Raw genomic sequence first — 18860 nt, 5'->3', positions numbered from 1 at the left:
TTTTAAAAGGCACATGGGGGTTGGCATATGGGATCATAAGGGAAAAATGATAACCAATTCCAGAGAACCTTTTTTCATGCGGATTTTGGTTACTTCTGTTGTCTTATAGTGGAAAGACATGGAGTCAAAAAATTTGAGCTTATTTTCTGCCTCTTTGATGCAATAACTGTATGCTCTTATGCCAAATCATCTCATATCTTCTAGCCTCAGTTTCCTTACTGTGATATTAGGAGATATTCTAAGGATCCTTCTAGCTCTATATTCCTTTGATTCTCATAAAATATAATTTGGCTACAGATAATGTCATTATCTTTGTTTTATCAAAGATAACTCAAAGGGCATATAAGGTCAATACTTTTATAGTCATAATCCACAAATGAATGAAATCAATCTTTTCCTCTGGGTCTCCTAGTCTCAAAGAGATACTAATACTATCTGACATTTATAAAACATTTTAAAGTTTTCAAAGTAATTTATACAATTTCATTTGAGCCTTACAACAAGAATATCCAGAAGATTTGCAGATATTATTTACCCCACATGAATAGCTGGTAAAATAGTGGCTTGCCCATGCTCATACAACAAGAAGGAATCAAAGGCAAAATTTGAATCCAGCTCTTAACTCCAAGTCCAGGGCTTATACCTCATCACCTTTAGAAAAAAAAAAAAGTTCAAAGGATATATTTGCCCAGTTGTCAAGGGTCAGTTTAGTGATCATAGAACTTAATGTTTAATTCAGTTTTCTAATTAGCATAAACAAAGCACTCCCCTTGTTGCTTTTGCAAGGCATATGAGCAATAGTTTTACTTTCAAATATGGTTATCTCCACACGTGTGTAAGTGTATTTTGATCTCTTTGTGTATATAAATACTTATGTGTCCTAATGTACTTAAAAATTATTTCACAACTGCTGTTCCTGAAAGGTTTGCCTTTAACAATAATTTCTCACATCATTCCCCCTTTTTACTTGTCTTCCATCAAAGTAACTTAGACTTAATATGTGAATTTATACAATATAAAATATCAATTGATGAGAATTTTTTTGAGCTTAGAATTTAATGCTTTTTTCTAAGATGTTATGCTTGAAAAGGATTTCATCAGGAAAGGACACATTTTAAAATAGATAATTTCTTCTAAAAACCTGCAATAGAGTACAATATTTCTGGCTTTCTCTTCATTACATATGGGAAAAAAGGAAGCACTACTTTGAGAAGAGAATAGGTATGATATCATGTAGGTTGATCCTCTTTATTTTAATTTATTTAATGATCTATTTCATGGATTCAGGACACTCTGGTATATGAAGTATTAAATACCAAACCTGTATAAGTTTTGAGTAGTTTTTTTTTTTTAAATCAGAAGCACTATATTAGACTGGTTCTTAAAATAATCTCTTCCCCTCTCATTTGAGAGCTATCCAATTTCTCTCAAAAGTATAAGTGAATACTATAAACTGCATCTTTTCTATTTTTCATATTAAATTTCCATTTGCTTAAGATCTTTAATTTGTGTTGAGAGATGATAAGTCCTTCTGCTCTCTAAGAATATCATGAAAGGAAATATTGACCATCGACCTTACCTCTTTTCCATGGCTATCACTAAGAAAAATGTCTGGTGAGATTATTTTGCTCAGTACCAACCCTAGATAGTGATAATTGTTACAATATATACTTATTATATCATCCTTAAGAACTCAATGATGCTGGCTATGTGTGTATCAGTAGTGTCAAAAGTTAGTGAGAAACTAGAATAATCCAAATTGAGAAAAGACCATTCGATTGGCAATTAAGGTACAATGGGTAACATTGGACAAAATGGTTTCACTTTCATTATGGCACTGGTTTAGAAAACCCCTAGCAGTGGGTTTAAAAGGGAGAAAAGAGGAAGTAATGTATGAAGGCTTTATCAAGGAGTATAACCACAAAAGAAAAAAAATAATATGATAGCTAGTGAGAATGGCAGGTTCAAGTAAGGATATTTTTAAAGATGAAAGTCACACAGGCATGTTTGTAGGAAGGACAGAATATACAGAGAGATTAAAGGTAGAAAAGATTAGGGATGCAACCAGGGGTATTCTGGGAGAACCAAGAGAAACTGGAATCAAAGGATCACAAAGAAGAGTTGCCTTTGGAAGTGAATTCCACATCTTCATCCAACATCAAAGTGAAGGAGGACATAGTAGGGGAAGATAACTGAATGATGTGAGTTAGGAGGGAGGAGAGGTTTCAAAGCTTTCGTCCAATGTCAATTTTTAAATGAATTATGAAGCATGATACTTGACTGAAATTGTAGAGAAGAGGGTGTGATGATGGAGGCAGATTTAGCTAATATTTTTTTTAGGATGTTATGGCATACAAATTATTTCACAGTGACCCTATAAAGTAGGTACTATTTTTATACATATTTATACATATACATATACACATACAAAAATTATACATTTTTATACATATTTTCTATGAGGAAATTCAGCTGAGAGAGTTTAACTGACTTGTGCAAGAGAACAAAGTAAATGTATGAAGCAGGATTTGACTCAGGTGATCTTGATTATAAGTCCAAGACTTTATCCACTGCACCACCTAACAATAGCTCTTAAGATTTGGATAGCAAGTGGATCACAGAAGAATAGGATAGTTGCCATGTTGAATCAGGGCCCAGTTAAGATTAAATATCATAAATTTATAGTGGACCTAATTAGTGTGAAGTTTTCCCCACTGCTATTGTGGACCTGGGGACTTATGAATATCCTTTCACAGATCTTGCCTAAGCACTGCTAAGTTTGGAGTCTGTTCTCATGAGCACCATATGGTATATATCTTAGAAGAAAGAAAAACTGTTATGAACTACATAGCCCATGCACGAATGAGAGAATCCTTCCTGTCTATAAAAGAGGGGAAAGCCTCTGAGTTTAGAAAGAACTACATTTCAAATAATAATTATATTGACAGGAATCAGTTGACTGCACCTTAAAATTTCATTGCCTAGAAGTGGTTTTAGATGTATAAATTTTAGATGTATAAATGGACATGTGTTGTTTTTTAATTTCTTATGTTGCCATTGACTTACTAAAACAAATAAAACAAAACACCCATTGATGGACCATTTGCTGGTAACTGGGCACAGGGGGAGAACAATGAGCCTCCTACTCCCAATCCGTAGAGATAGTGATGCATGTGTGTACACACGTCTGTATGTCTGTGTATATTCAATATGTTTGTATATATAATTGTATGCATATATGCAAATTTACCACCCACAAGAAACTATAAATATAAAATCAAAGAGACTTGTTAAGTTGGCCTCATTCATTCATTTATTTATTCTTTTACTATACATTCATTAAGTACCTATTAATCAGGATAATCCCATGCTACCTGCTAGAGGAGCCATAATTCATACAAAAGAGATTCCTCATGCATAGAGGAATAATAAAGTGCACAGGAAACTCTAATATCAAACATATCTACAAAATATCTAACATTACACAATAAGTGTGTTTGAAGGTCACTCACCGAGACTATGTGTAGGTACAGATGAACATGCAGTAAGGAACAAAGTCTGCCCTACCCATAAATACCTATCCCACCAAGGTTCTAGAGAGGCTGAAGTTGCCACATTACTCTCTCTGAGAAACTAATAATAATGGCATAATTAAAGCCTTGAAAACCCTGTCTTTGGATACCTTGTATTAATGAAGAAGAGCTCTTAAAAAAAGTTCAGTCTCCAATAACATTAAATAGTTCTATCGGATTAGAAAAGCACTTCACATAACTTAAAAGAGGTTCTCTCTCCTTGCTTTGTGTCATTTGGAACCAGAAGAATGCCATCAATGTTTTCATATAAATAATTTGTGAAAAGTAAAACCCAGTGGAATTGCTCATTGACTATGGGGGGGGTGGTGGTGGAGGGAAGAAGGAGGGCAGTGAAAGAGCATGAATCATGTAACCATGGACAATTTTCTAAATTAATTGATTAGGTAAAATTTTTCCATTTAAAATAAATAAATAAATGATTTGTGAAAAACTTTTAATAAAACAGCAATGATATGACAGTTCAGAAAGTTGAGATGTCAATAATTACAGTTATGATAACTTATTTATGTAGCATTTAGAAGTTTTCAAAATGCTTTATACTATGATTACTTTTGAGCTTTGTGACACTCCTATTAGGTATTATAATTCTCATTTGGATTACATAATTATCAATGGTCACACAAGTAGGAAACTTCTGGATGAGGATATAAAGCCATTTCTCCTGGATTCCATGTCTGGGTAAGCATCCATCCATTAAATATTTACTTTTTTGAGGTAATTATTCAAGCAATTTAAATATACTGAACCTTACCATCCTTCAGTTCAGTATTACTACTTTCACTAAATGGTGTCCATAAGGACAGTATAAGAAGACTTGTCAGATATCTTAATGAAATTCAGGTATACTATGCCTATACATTTACTATGTTTACCTTTGCTTAAAAAATAAAATAAGAGTGGTCTAACAGAACTTGTTTTTGGAGAACCTATGTTAGTTCCCAGTAATCACTTCCCTTTCTAAATGCTCATAAACTGTTTTGAATTTTGCTTAGGGATAGTTCCATTCAGTTCACAGTGTGGAAAGCGCTAATGGTAGTACATTTATCTTCTTCATGGTACCCATGCACCAAATGATAATCAGCTCTACTGCCAATTTTCAAAGGGAACTTCTTGGGTCCATGTAAATTTTGAAAGCCATCATTACCTCACTGGAAGACAGGAAAATGGAAGTTAATACTGAAGTTAAGTCACTCTTTTCCTCTAGAGTCTCACCTGATGAGCATAAAGCAATTTTTCTCACATTAACATTTCCTACTTAAAACCTCTGCTTTGCTTAGTCATATGAATTATGATATGAGTTTCATCAAACATCTCTTCTAATCTTAATGGCACTTTAAAGTGGAAATTTCTAATCCTTATTGATAATTCATTAACTTAGCATTTTATAAACTCTATATGGTCAAGTTCATTAGTTTGAAATTAAAGGAAGAAAAATAGCAGTCTTACACTGAATTAATTCAAAGGACCTGATTTCCCATTTTAATTACTTCAAATGCCTTGACACTTAACAATCTTCCTTCAAGTAAAGAGTATGAGAGGATTATGGAAAAAACTTGTTAATGGGGGGAGTAATCAAAGGTTTATTTATAATTCCTTCCTCTGACAACTTGGACGGCATTTAGCTTGGACTCAGGCAGCATTGAAGCTAGTTCATCAAGACCTCGAGGCTACCACATGAGGATATGATAATGGCACTATGTCAAAACCATTCCCAATCACCAAAGGAAGAAGGCAGAACTGTGTCTGGTCTTATTTAATCCCCTTCATACAACCATGCTGAGGGCCTTAAAACCCCCTAAGAGGAGGAAGTAAGCTACTGGTCGCCTAGAAATTTCTCTTATTTCTATAAGCTGTCATTAAAAGTCTTTGTGGTGGTTATATAAGAAAAGCTATAAGCCAACATCCACGTTTCTGCCAACTATCAGCTCACCCTTTCATCCCGATGCCATCTTTGTTACTAAAAATAGGTTAAAAGGGGTTTATTTAGTCATGATAAATCCATGATGAAAGATTAAAGGAGGGGAGGGATGTTTGGGGCATGTTCCTAACTTGTTTTAGGTCACCCTAAAGGACAACTGTGCCCTCTTAGAAAACACCTATTGGCATGCCTGTCAGACACAATACTTGGCAGATTGTGTCAATGAGTGACAGAAGTGACATTATTTCTATTCTAAGGTTTCTGTTACAAATGACTAGTATTATTTTCATCCTACTAAAAACCATTCAAATTATAAAAATTCCAAATTACTTAGCAGGGTCTTAATTAAGGAAAAACAGTATCAAACTACTCTTTTCTTCCCCGAATGCTGGGTAAAGAGATATTTCCCTTTCCTTTTCTTTCTACCAGTGAAAGCAAGTCGAAAAGATTTCCTGCAAGATGTTCTCATTGTGTTTCCTCATATGTGGAAACTAAAACAATTGTTTACCAATGTAACTCCTTATATCTCATTTTAATTATCCCCAATGCCATTTGCAACAAAATAATTTTCTCTTTTACCTTCTGTTTACTGCTATAGAAATAACCTGCTTTGACTTTTATGAAATTAACACTTGGTATTCTTATTTTTTTCTAATTGTCCTTTGAGTCCTGTTTTATTGACTTTTATAGCCCTTTTATCTTCAGGAAAGAGTTGAGTAATCCAACTAAAAAATATGCTTGCTGTATTTTCTGAGTAGGAGTCAAAATTTTGGTAAAGGCAACATTTTTGTATAGGGTATTAGATATAGTAGATCTCCATAGAGATTTGCAAATTAAATTTTTTAAAAATTGACTCTGCTGGTTAGCGGAGGCAATCATCTTAAAAAGCAAATGAATGGGGGTAGCTGCGTGGCTCAGTGGATTGAGAGCCAGGCAGAGAGATTGGAGGTCCTAGGTGAAAATCTGGCTTCAGACACTTCCCAGCTGTGTGACCCTTGGCAAGTCACTTAATCCCCATTGCCTAGCCCTTACCACTCTTCTGCTTTAGAAACAATACATAGTATTGATTCCAAGAAGGAAGGTAAGGGTTTGTTTTTTTTTTAAAGAAAAATTAGTAAGAAAATAAAAGTAAATAAATTAAAAGAAAACTTTCCCAAACTCTTGTTCCTTTTAATTAATAGAGCAGAATACATTTATTGTCATACCATAACTCCCCAAATTATAATGTCTAGTTTATTAAAGTTTTTTAGACAATATGAGAAACTTTAAATATTTTTATGACTATTAGATTAGCTTAAAATACAAAATCTCATTTTTGTAGGAAATTTTTATGCATTCCATCTCAAGGTCATTGGAGAAAATATGAAAGCAATTTACACAAAGAGGTTTGCTGTTATTGCAATTTTTGTATGAAATATAGAGAAATACAAAAGAAAACCTAAATGTAGGTGCAATATTTCATATAAAAAACACTTAAGCTAGGAAAAACTTTAAAAGGCAACAAAGGTCATTATTTAACAGTATCAACTCTCTTACTTTTGAAATTCAATGAATTTTTAAAAACTTTTATTCTCTTATTGAACAGAGTTGTTGGATTTGTATAGTAAAAACATTAAATTTGTGACCTGAATAAGTAATATCTGGAGTCTCTTTGCATAGGATGGAAAAATAATCAATTTACTTGATTCTGGTTCCACTGAATTTTCCATCATTTACAACATGTTAAAGAGGAATATTGGAAATAAGAATTCTATGTTAAATCTTGGGGTGGGGAGACTCCACCACCACCACCACCAACAACAACAACCAGAAAAGAATCATTGGGAGGGGTTAATGAATAGAGGTCCAGACTCGAAGTCAACCAACAAATAGTTAATCTCTGATAAAGAAGCTTATGAGGCAAGGATTACACTAAGGATATAAAATCATTTGGAAGACATCACCAAGGAGTATGGCAGATTTTTAGCAGTGCTATCTCACAACCCTATGGAAAGTATTTTTTTTTTCTGGATAAAGTTTAAATATGAGAGTCAAGTAATCCAGTTCTTCTCAAGGGTCATAGAAATATCAGGAAGTGGTTAGAAAGAGGAACTGGACTTGTTAATCTTGTTAATGTAGTTATGGACAATCAAATGGATTCAAAACAGAACAAATTTGCCAATATTTCTATAGAGAACTATCAGCAAATAACTGGAGCCACACTTTTGGATACAAAGGTTCCAAATGTGTTAGGAAAGCAGTGAAATTGCCACCTAAGATGACGAGGTCACTAAGATAGGGTTGATGTGAAGAAATATGTGCTAGAGGTGACACCATTTTATGAGAGATTGACAAGAATTGTAAATTTATAGATATTTTTGTCTTCCCCTAAAATATATTAATTACTACCAATTTCTATATCTACCTACTCATCTTTGTAAAAGCATTTTGAGAATAACAAGTAAGGTAACATACAGTATTTTTCAAACTTTAAAACATCATGTTAGTGATTATTAGCATTTTGTTTTAGCCCACACATAATGAAAATGAGAAGGAAATGGTCACACTCTCAGATGACTTTTTACTGCAGACCATATTTTCATAAACAAATTCATGTCTGAATATTAAGAATATGAAATACAACCATTTTTCTACTTCTTTGTACAAAACCATATTAGATTAAGTAGATACAAAATAATACCAGAGAACAATTTACTGAAGGATTATTATGAAAGGTATAAAACATGGGTACACATGGTCTTCAAATGTGTCTGCCACTGTCATTGAGAATGTGTTTAGCAGAGACCTGATAGAAGAGGCAATCCATAGAACTACAGAAATACTTCAGATGCTCCTACTTGTAAATGACATTGTGCTTATTGCATCAAGCCCTGGAATTATGTACGGTCTCTTCAAGAAAAGCTACAGTCATAATAAACTCTGCAGGAAAATCCAAGTGGCTTAAGAATACTTATTTTTACTTCATATAAGCAGTCTCTATACTTGGACAGATACTGCAGATTGATTAATTAGGCACTTTCAGAAGCAGAATGGTTTGGCTGCTTTTAGAAAATTTATAGTGCTTTAAACTATACCAAGCTCTCTCTTTCTCTACCTCTTTCATAACATGCAATGGAAAGATGAGTAATTATGCCATCAGAGATCACAGGTATGAATCCTGGCCCTCTGGCTTTAACTTTCTGCGTGATCTAGGACAAGTCACTTAACCTCACTTGCCTCAGTTTTCTTATTACTAAAATGAAGGTTATCAGATTAAAGAATTTGTAGGGTCCATTCCAGTTCTAAATCTATGATAATGCTATCCTTCCATTTCAAAATTATAACCATTTTATATTCAAATATTAAAAAACATTGAAAGTAGAAAAGCATTCTATTTATAATATTTGTTTAATATTGTAGCATACTTTTATCTCTTTCAGGATGCAGTCTTAAATAATTACTTCAAAACTTGAATTTTACAAATTTCAGAGTTTAAGGGAACTGAGATTGTCTGACATGTTTTCCATGCTAATTATCTGAACCATTTTAATTGTTTGATTCTTATTTTCCAATGAGAATAAAATCTGCTGTGAAATTTAAGGCCAAAAAAAAAATATTCCAACAGGCTGTATCTATGTTTGTAGAGGTTAAATTCAATGAGTTTTAAAAAGATGTGTGAATCTCATGTGCCATGAAGAGAACTCTTAATTATTTCAAGGTTAAAAAACAATATGAATCATCTACAAGGGTAGATGAAAAGAAGATTATATTTTGCTCACGGCCAAATAGTTTCACTCTTTAAATGAGAAGAAATGACATGATCACATAGGTTAAGTACATACAATTCATAGGACTGAAAGGTAATATTAAAAATAATTTAAACCTAAAAAGAAGTTAGATAGTCATGTAAACTATGTCTTCTAATATAAAGGGCATAGCATAAAACAGATTTGAGAAGATAGGAAAATTTACATGGGAGAATTATTTCATGACATATTTTTGACCTCTCTAGAGTTTTTGACATGGTGGACCATCTTATCCTGTTGAATAATCCATTTTCTTTCCGCTTCAGAGATACTGACCTTCTTTTTCATACTACTTTGACCCTATATTTCTGTTTTCTTCAATAGTTCATATTCAATAGTCCAATAGAAAATTTCTTTTCTGGTGTCTTAATGTGTGCTTAACTCTCCTCCTCCTCTTCCTTCTTCCCCTTCTCCATTTTCCCTTCTCTCAAGTCCTTTGGCAAATGATTTCAACTACCATTCCTCTGCAGAAAGCTACAAATTAATTCCCTCCACCTGGGATCTCTCTTCTGAGTGACAGACCAATATATCCTCCAAGACAGCCCACTTGTCCCTCAAACTTAACACATCCAAAATCTAAAGGAGGTATCTTTCTCTCTAAGCCTGCTTATTATGCTTATTACACTTTTTTTTATGGATACCATTAATCATCCAGTCTCTTGTTCAAAATCCTAGGGTTATCGGATTTCCCTTTCTCTCTACCTTTAAAATCCAAAGAACTATCTGGTTCTGCCAACTCTATTTCCAGCATATTTGTTTATTCATTTCTTTGTCCCTATTTTCATTGCTATCATCTTAGACTAGTCCTTCATTTATTCTTATATAGACCATTTCAATGAGCTGCCTTAAAGATATTTTCACCTTTTTTATAGGTGGTCCTGCTACCATGCTCTCCTTCTTCTAACCCCAAATCATATTCCTTCCAGAATACTATGCCCTATGCATCTATCTTTTCACTGATATATGTAAACAAAGTTGAATAAATTAATCAACAAACAGCACTTCCTATGTGTGAGGAACAATGATTTGTGTGGGAAATTCAAAGATAAAAATGAAATAATCCCTGCCCTCAAAATTCTTAAATTCAATTGGAGGGGTCAACATTATGTGTGTATACACTTATGTATCTATATATATGTATATCTATAAAATATTCAATAAACATTTTAAACAATCAGAAACATTTATTAAGTGACTTTAATTTGCCAGGCACTGTGCCAAATGTCAGATATACAAAAGGAAGCAAGAGGGAGTTCTAATTCTCAAGAGCCTATCAATCTTATGAGCAAAACAACAAGGAAAAAATATATATGTACCAACAAATTATAGACAGGTTAAATAATAAATAAATAAATGGAGAAGGTAATGAAGAGATAAGGATGACAAGCAACATGCCAATTGATCCATTTTCCAAAATAAAATTTCAGGACAATGATAATAAGATAAAGGGAAGAAAATCCTGGAAGAATGAAGTCCTAATGATTCACATACATATCCTTTGGGGGAAAACCCTTTACAGATAAGTTACAAACATAAGAAAAGGAAAATAAACAATCTTAGACAAGAAATTCTAACACATTCTGTGCAGTGTCTTCATTTACACAAAGCCTTCATAGTTTACATGGCCATTGCAATCAATATCCACTTCCCTGATCATTTCATTAACCTCTTCATCTGTTAACTTCTCTCCAACATTTGTCATCACTGGGAGAAGTTCTACTGCACTAATATAACCATCATTGTCATCACTGTCAAACACAGGAAATGCTTCTCTAATTCCTTCTTTACTGTCTGCCTTTTGTTTTTCTAGCTATCAGAGTCAGAAATTCTGGAAAGTCAATTATGCCATTACCATCAGCATCTCCTTCATTAATCTTGTCCTGTAATTCAGCTTCAGCGGGATTCTGCCCAAGTGACCTCATTACAATTTCCAATTCCTTTGTCATTATAGTACCATTTCCATCCTTGTCAAACAGTGAAAAGGCTAGGTTGTGAATGTCCTTTGCCTGACACTGACTGAATTTTCTCCACAAGCAGATGTTATTCTATCTTTCCAATCTTATATCAGATAACTGTCCATGTATTCTAAATCTTGTCAAACTGGACCATTCTACATTTTTCCAAGTGCACTGTCACATTGGAGAAACAAACACGTGGCTTTCTTAGACTTCTTCTTTCTCCCTGTCACACATCCTTTTAACTGGATACCATTTTGTTTGTAGATTCTTTATGGTCTTCATTGTCAAAAAGAACTTTTTTCTCAGGTCTCATGTAACACTTTATTATTTATCTCTCTAATAAATTAAACATTTAATATATTATCTATTCATGAGTTACTCTCTTATAAGACTTTAATTTTCTTAAGGTCAAGGGTCAGGTCTTAACAAAGCTGGAAAAGGCTCTACAAAGAGTAGGTGTTTAATAGTGCCTGTATTAATCTTTAGGTGTCCAGTCCAGAACAAGGAATGGTGAGCGATACAAATAATTACTGAGAAACTCAAGAAATCATCTGATGTGGATCTTGGGTAGAGGTAAGATATTTCTTTCCATTTTATATATAAGGAAATGGAGGTTTTCAAAGAGTGTATTTACTAAGTAAAGGTCAAACAATGCATGGAGGAATAGAAAGCAGTTTTCTAGTACCTTGTGGAAGTGCTCTTTCCTCTATACCATCAAAGGGACACAGATGGTCCAAAATAACTTATTATGATATACCTGAGGGAAACAACATCTGCATAAATGAAATATTATTTTTTTATTTTTTATTTTTAAAACATTTAGGGATAGGCAATGGGGGTTAGGTGACTTGACACAGCTGGAAAGACTTGACACAGCTGGAAAGTGTCTGAAACCAAATTTGAACCCAGGACCTCCCATCTCTAGGCCTGGCTCTCAATCCACTGAGTCACCCAGATGCCCCCTTAAATATTATTTTAAAGACAAAAGAGACAATATGAAATAAAGTGTAATGAATAGAAAAAAGAAGTGCTATTGAGGTTTAAAAATAGATTGAAAATCTAGGGATTTGAATTAGGAAGAAAAGTAGAATTTCTTAGTGAAGTAAGAAGAAAGTGCAGGATTTGAATTAATTAAATGGTAGAAGGAAGAAAGCAAAGTAAGGATATTATAGGTAGATAATATTATATTATTTAAAAGGCTTCAGTTTAGAGATTAGCACATTGTGTGGGAGATTGCTTTATAATGGGCTGAAATATGATACAGAAGGAGATTCACTTGGGGCATTAATGGGAGATAAGGTTAGAGAGAGTGGGCTAGATCAGTTGATTTGGGAGTTTGAATTTAGGGATAGAGAGTTTATATTTTATGTGACAGGCAATAGGGATCTATTACCTACAGAATATTGAACAACACTGTGACACATGAAGGCTGAGCTCTTTACAAATTTAATTTGGCATAGTTATAAAACATAGATTAGTAGAAGAAACTAAAGATAAGAGGACAAGTCAAGAGGCTGTTAAAGAAGTAGAAATAAGAGGAGATTAGGTCCAGGATTGTGACAGTAATGATGGAATGAAGAGGAAATCATGAATTTGGTGTATGTTATACCTGACAAATCGATCAAGCATCCAATGATGTCTTTGTGACTAATTGTGCATGAGAGGACACTGATAGACATAATTCACTGGCTACTGTGAAGGTTTCAGCCCAGAAGAGTGGGACAATGGTGATTTGACTAAGAAATGAAACAGTTAATAAAGGAAACTAGTTTGGGATTCTGGTAGCTAAATGGCACAATGGATAAAATACAGGAGCTGAAGTCAGGAAGTTGTTGAATTATTTCAGTTATGTCCAACTCTTCATGACTTCATTTGGCATTTTCTTGGGAAACATACTGAAATGGTTTCCCATTTCCTTATCTAGTTCATTTTAGATCTGAGGAAACTGAGGCAAATAGGGTTAAGTGACTTGCCCATAGTCACGCAGCTAGTAAACATCTGAAGCTGGTTTTGAATTAAGGTCCTCCTAATTCTAGGTCCAATTTTCTACCTAGTTGGCCAACTGCCACTAGAGTCAGGCAGAAGCTGGAAATAGCTGGCAATTTGGAACCAGAGCTATGGGTAAGATAATGAGACTGAAGATGGCTTATGTATAATAAGAATACAATTGTAACTCTGAGATTTAGAGAGCACAGTCTAAAGGAGAATGATGAAAATTAGATGATGAAGGAAACTGAACCATGGGATAAAAATTCTAGCAGGAGTGGAGAGGGAGGAGGATGAATTGCAGCAAAATGATCTAGAGAAGAAAAAGTCAACTAATTTTTAAAAAATAAACCAAAATAGCAATAAAAGAGAAACTTCCAACAAAAAGAAACAATAAAAAAGATTAAGGACTAAATATTTTTGTTCCAGAAATTGAACCTTAAAAAACCTATTTTTACCCTGTAAGTTAAGAAAATCTATTGATGAAATAGAAGACATTCAAGTTAATTTCTAATGCGGAATAAAACAGAATAACCCATTAGATTTCAGACAAAAATTTGGTAGTTATAATAATTAATGGAGGCATGCATTTAAAAGAAATAGTTGATGTTTAAGCTTTAAACATGTTCAGTTTCATTCATTTATTTTTTTTAATTCAATCTATTTTCTATCATATTGTCAGGTCATCAACTATAAGATATCTACTACTTTTTAAAAATCCATTTTCTCACTTTCTATCTTCCATTTGAGATGTCTCCTTCTTTTCCTTCCTTTGCCTCTCTTGCAATTTGGATATTATTATTATTTCCCAGTATTTTTTATTTAATTATTTTTACAACTCTCATACTTTTCCCTTCTTTTAGTTTAACTCAATTTCTTATTTTTTATTTCTTGACTTGCAACCTTTTCTAAGACAGAGGTGTTTAGAGCCTTTCCTGGCAGATATGGCTCAGTGGATAGAGTGTTAGACATGGAGTTGGGAAACATGTTTAAATCTTTTCTCAAATATTTATTAGCTATGTGATGTGGGACAAATCACTGAAAATCTGATGGTAATTGTCTTAATTTGGCTTTAATATGTATATAGTTTGAAATATCAGGTATTGAAGAATTTCCCATTGGTTGGGAAAATGATTTCAAATTTGGAATGACCAGTACCTGGAATCTACCACTAGTCATTAAACTACCTCTAGAACTGAACAATACAAAATTTATTTTTGTTTGAAAAAATAATGTGAGAGGAAGGCAATACTATGAGATTTACATTTTTCCCTATGGTTGATTCAGAAAGTGTTAAAAAAGTAGATTGCTTGGCTTCGAGCCTAGATCAATGATTCCTGGAGGAGCCTTTTTTCCCATCTGTAATTCCTTTGTGGATTGCTAAGTAGCAGAAAAGAGATTTCAGAAGCAATTCTATAATTATAGCTACTATATATTAAAGGCAGAAAAGTGGTATTATAAATGATCAGCAGGATGTCTGCATAGTGAATAATTTTCTTCAAGTGGAGGGCCATAGGATTCCTAAACAGCTCACTTCACTTAGAGGAGGGCTTTTTATTTTAATAAATATCTTCCTGCAGTAGCGTTTCTCATTTTTGGTTTGGGAGAATCACGCTTCTCAGTAAAATGGATGTTCTAAAGATACAATAATATATTTACTTCTTAAACGGGGGAGAGTTTTTACTCAGCCTCTTCTCCTAAATAGCCTACTGATACAGTAAGTGAGGATGGATGAACACTGATGAGCAGCCTCAGAGCTCGTATAGCTCAACCATCTTATTTTATAGATGAGGAAAGCACATGGAACCTGAATTGTCTAAGGTTCAGAGGCAACATTTGAATCCAAGTTCTCTGAGTTCAGCATCAATACCCTTTTATTAGAAATAATGATGATCAGTCAGCTCATATGTCTTTTGGTGATTTGTGTGTATCATGGCTGTGAAATAATTTAAACATTATTAGTATGGCATATTCTATCAGTTTCTTCAGAAACACAAAGTTTTGGAGGTTGCTTAGCTGGTTGGTCTCATGGAAAGCCATGGATATTTCACATGCTTATGCCTATTAGAACTCCCTAAATGGACCAAAAAAGGTGGGCTGAATACTATTGTCACTCAGGAAAGAACAATGGCTTTAGAGTCACAAGACCTAGGTTCATATTCCATCTCTGAGAATTATTTCTAGTATGGCTTTGGGCACGTTTTTACCTCCCTGGGAGTCAATTTTTCTTTGGGTAGAAGGAAAAAGTTGGAATAGTCACTAAGGTAGCTTCTGACTCAATAATTATGCTCTTATAATTAATCAATAATTTATTAAGTACCTACTATAGCACTATAGTAAACACACATAAAGAATTTCCTCCTTGGAAATGTCAAAAATTTATCTGTTCTTCTCTTAGACCATCTGGGATTGTAGGACCATAACTTTAGTCAGAATGACCTCAGGCAATTTAATACAGCCTCCTCATTAACAATATATGTGATTTCGGGAAAGGCAACATTGAGTCCTCCAGAGCTGAAGCTCTGGAGCCCAATTTGACTTTGAACATACTGAAAATGGAATCCTCACAAGTCTCCTAACCTCTCAGTTTCCTAGGTGTTGATGATCCCATATTGTAGGGGTCCCCTACATGAATACATGAAATAACATGTCTGATTCATGTATTGAGACAAGTAGGTGGTGCTCTATATATAAAGCCTTGGTCCTAGAGTCAGGAAAACTTGGATTCAAATCCAGCCTTAGATATTAGTTGTGTAGCTCTAGTCAAGTCACCTAACCTCTCCCTGTCCTTGGTTTCCTCAATTATAAAAAGGGGATGATAATAACAGCTGCATCACAGAGTCATTGTGAGGATTAAGTAAGCAATATTTCATAAGTGCCTGCTATATGTGCTAAGTGCTAGGAGTATAAAAAGTGGCAAAAAGCAGTCTCTGTCCTCTAGAAATTAATAATTTAATGGGGAAAACAATATGAAAACACATATACACAAAACAAGTTATATACAGGATAAATAGGAAATAATTAATCAGACAAGGCACTAGAATTAAGGTCAGTTGAGGAAGGAATAAATAAAATATTTGTAAGAAACCTAGCACATTGTTTACTTGCTGCATGACTCGGGAAAAGTTGTTTGCTGAATCCTTATTTACCACAATTTCCTCATCTATAAAATGGGGATAATGATAGCATTGAACTTTCAGGACTGTTAATGAATATTCAGTGAGGTAATAATTATAAAGTGCTTAGTATAGTACCTGCTCTAAAGTAAGCATAAGATAAATGTTAGCTATTATTATTATTATTATTCCTTCTAGTGTTAAATTCATAAGCCTAAAAGTAGTATAAGTTTTGGGTAAAAATGATTATTTGAACTTTTCTTCCATCCTTCTTCTTGGATTCTAAGATGCTTGAGGGCAGAGATATTGCTTATTTATTTTGTTTTTTTATCTCAGTGGTTAGCTTAGTGGATGAGCCACAACAGATGTTTAATAAATATCTAACAATTCAGTTTCAGTAAATAGTCAAACTGTTTTATGAAGCATATGCATTCTGTGTCAGAGTTCAGGCTGGGGTCTAGGAACACAGAATTATAAAATGGCAGATTCTTTGCCTTCATGGAGCTTAGAGTCAGTTGGAAAATAGTATACTTTGAGTAATAAGTGTGACCTGGAAAAAATGCCAAAATGGCAAACTAAGAAACACTTGAAGCCCATCAACAACCCTCCACACAATAACAAAGGAATAAAAGTGCCTCAAAAGAAATGAATCCAGGGGTGGCAGAACCAACAGAATTAGTGTTCTGGCCCAGAACAAGGTGGAGAGATGGCAAATAGTATTCAACTCATTGGGGTACAAAGACAGAGTACTGAACAAGCCTCATTGGAACTCAGATAGCACAAATGGCAGGAGAAAGAACACAACCAGTTCAGTCCAGCCTCAGCTGGACATAATATAGCATAAGCAGCAGAAGAAAAAGCATAGAAGACAATGTCTAGCCTCAGCAGGGTAAGGGCAGAAACTAAGCAATCACAGAATAAATATCAGTGGGAGAAAATCATCCTTGTGTAGTCCAATCAGAAGAGAGGCCAGGTGCAACTCAGCACAAGGAACACTGGGAAGAACTCAGCCAGGTAAGGTCCAGCCTCAGTGGGATTGGACAGAACTCAACTCAAACCAGCTGAACTGAACAGCTGAAAACTTCCATAGAACAAGCCAACCAGGTCATCACTACAGAGTGCTCAGTCTTAGACTAAATAACTGAGCTAATCCCAGGCAGAGTACAAGGCACAGCACTATCCCTTCACCCAGGAATGGAGCTAAACTTCAGCATATAGACAAAATCAAGAAAATAAATAAAATATACGAAACACAGAGAAAAAGTTTGATGATAGAAAAAATTTTCAGTAAGAAATATGACCAAAAATATAAACTGAAAAGAGGACAGTAATTCTAAAGTGAAAATATGTGAAGTCTCAAAGGAATATGAAAGTCCAAGATGAACCCCTGAAGCTCTAAAAAAGAATAGAAAACAAGAGGAAACAGAAGAAACATTAGAATAGAAAATAATAGAAAAAATCAACAGCTAAGATCAAAAACATACTGAAGAAAGTGGTTTCCTATAAAAAGAAAATATAATGCCCTCAAAAAAAAATTACTCCCCAATAAAAGAATATAAAGATTAAAAGAAGAAAATCACTTCCTAAAAAATTAGAACTGGACAAATGGAAGCAAACAACTTCATAAAACAGCAGGAAACAATAAAATGAATTCAAAAGAATTTTAAAAATACAAATTTGAAAACTCTCACTGGAAAAAAGTTAACTTTGAAAACAGATCCAGGAGACACAATTTTAAAATCATTAGATTGCTTGAAAGGGTTGATAAAGAAAGAAGAATCTAGACACCATATTACAAGAAATTATCAGGGTAAACTTTTTTGATGTTCTTGAATAAGAGGGGTAAATGGAAATTGAAAGGCCAGCTTCTTGAAAGAAATCCCAAATTTAAAAATCCTAGGACTATTTTAGTCAAATCCAAGAACTGCATGTTAAAAGCAGTGAGAAAAAATTACATATTGTGGAACCACAGTGAGGATTACACAGAATTAAGTAGCTTTTACATCAAAGGATCAGAAGACATGGCATATGATATGCTACAAAGCAAAGAATCTAGGCCTATAATTAGCAATCACCTAGCCATCAAAACTGAGCATAATATTCCAGGAGAAGAAATGGAAATTTAATGAAATAGAAGAATTCCAGATATTCTTGATGAAATGACCAAAGCTAAAAAGAAAATTTGATGAAAAATTTGAAACCCAAGAAAAGCATAGGAAGGTAAACAGAAAAAATTCAAGAGAATCAGTTCGGTTAAATTAATCAAATCCCTGCATTGGAAAATGGCTACTAGGATGGATTTCTATAAAATTAAGTGAGCCACAAAGTAAAGTATGATATAAATTTAAAATAGAGTCATATATTATAATAATATAATATATTATAATGTATAATATAAATAATATAATAACTGAGTAGTTAATAAACAAATTTTCAGTCCTGGAATTACAGAATGCTTCAGAGAAGAGGTGACTTGTGTTCTGAGCCTAAAAGGAAGAGGATGA

At 33.7% G+C, this 18860-nt stretch overlaps 1 protein-coding gene and 1 pseudogene across 4 annotated transcripts in view; both read right to left on the bottom strand.

The window, feature by feature from the left end:
* Positions 1-18860, bottom strand: part of ADGRB3 (adhesion G protein-coupled receptor B3) — a 954807-nt gene that overhangs the window by 280895 nt on the left and 655052 nt on the right. The gene's annotated exons all lie outside the window — the stretch shown is intronic.
* LOC130457401 (calmodulin-A-like) lies at positions 8913-17907 on the bottom strand (annotated as a pseudogene).

This window comes from Monodelphis domestica, chromosome 2 (genome assembly GCF_027887165.1).
Source record: "Monodelphis domestica isolate mMonDom1 chromosome 2, mMonDom1.pri, whole genome shotgun sequence".
In the NCBI taxonomy this organism is placed as follows: domain Eukaryota; kingdom Metazoa; phylum Chordata; class Mammalia; order Didelphimorphia; family Didelphidae; genus Monodelphis; species Monodelphis domestica.
Note: the sequence above shows the minus strand (reverse complement) of the source record. Positions and strands in the feature narration are given on the sequence as shown.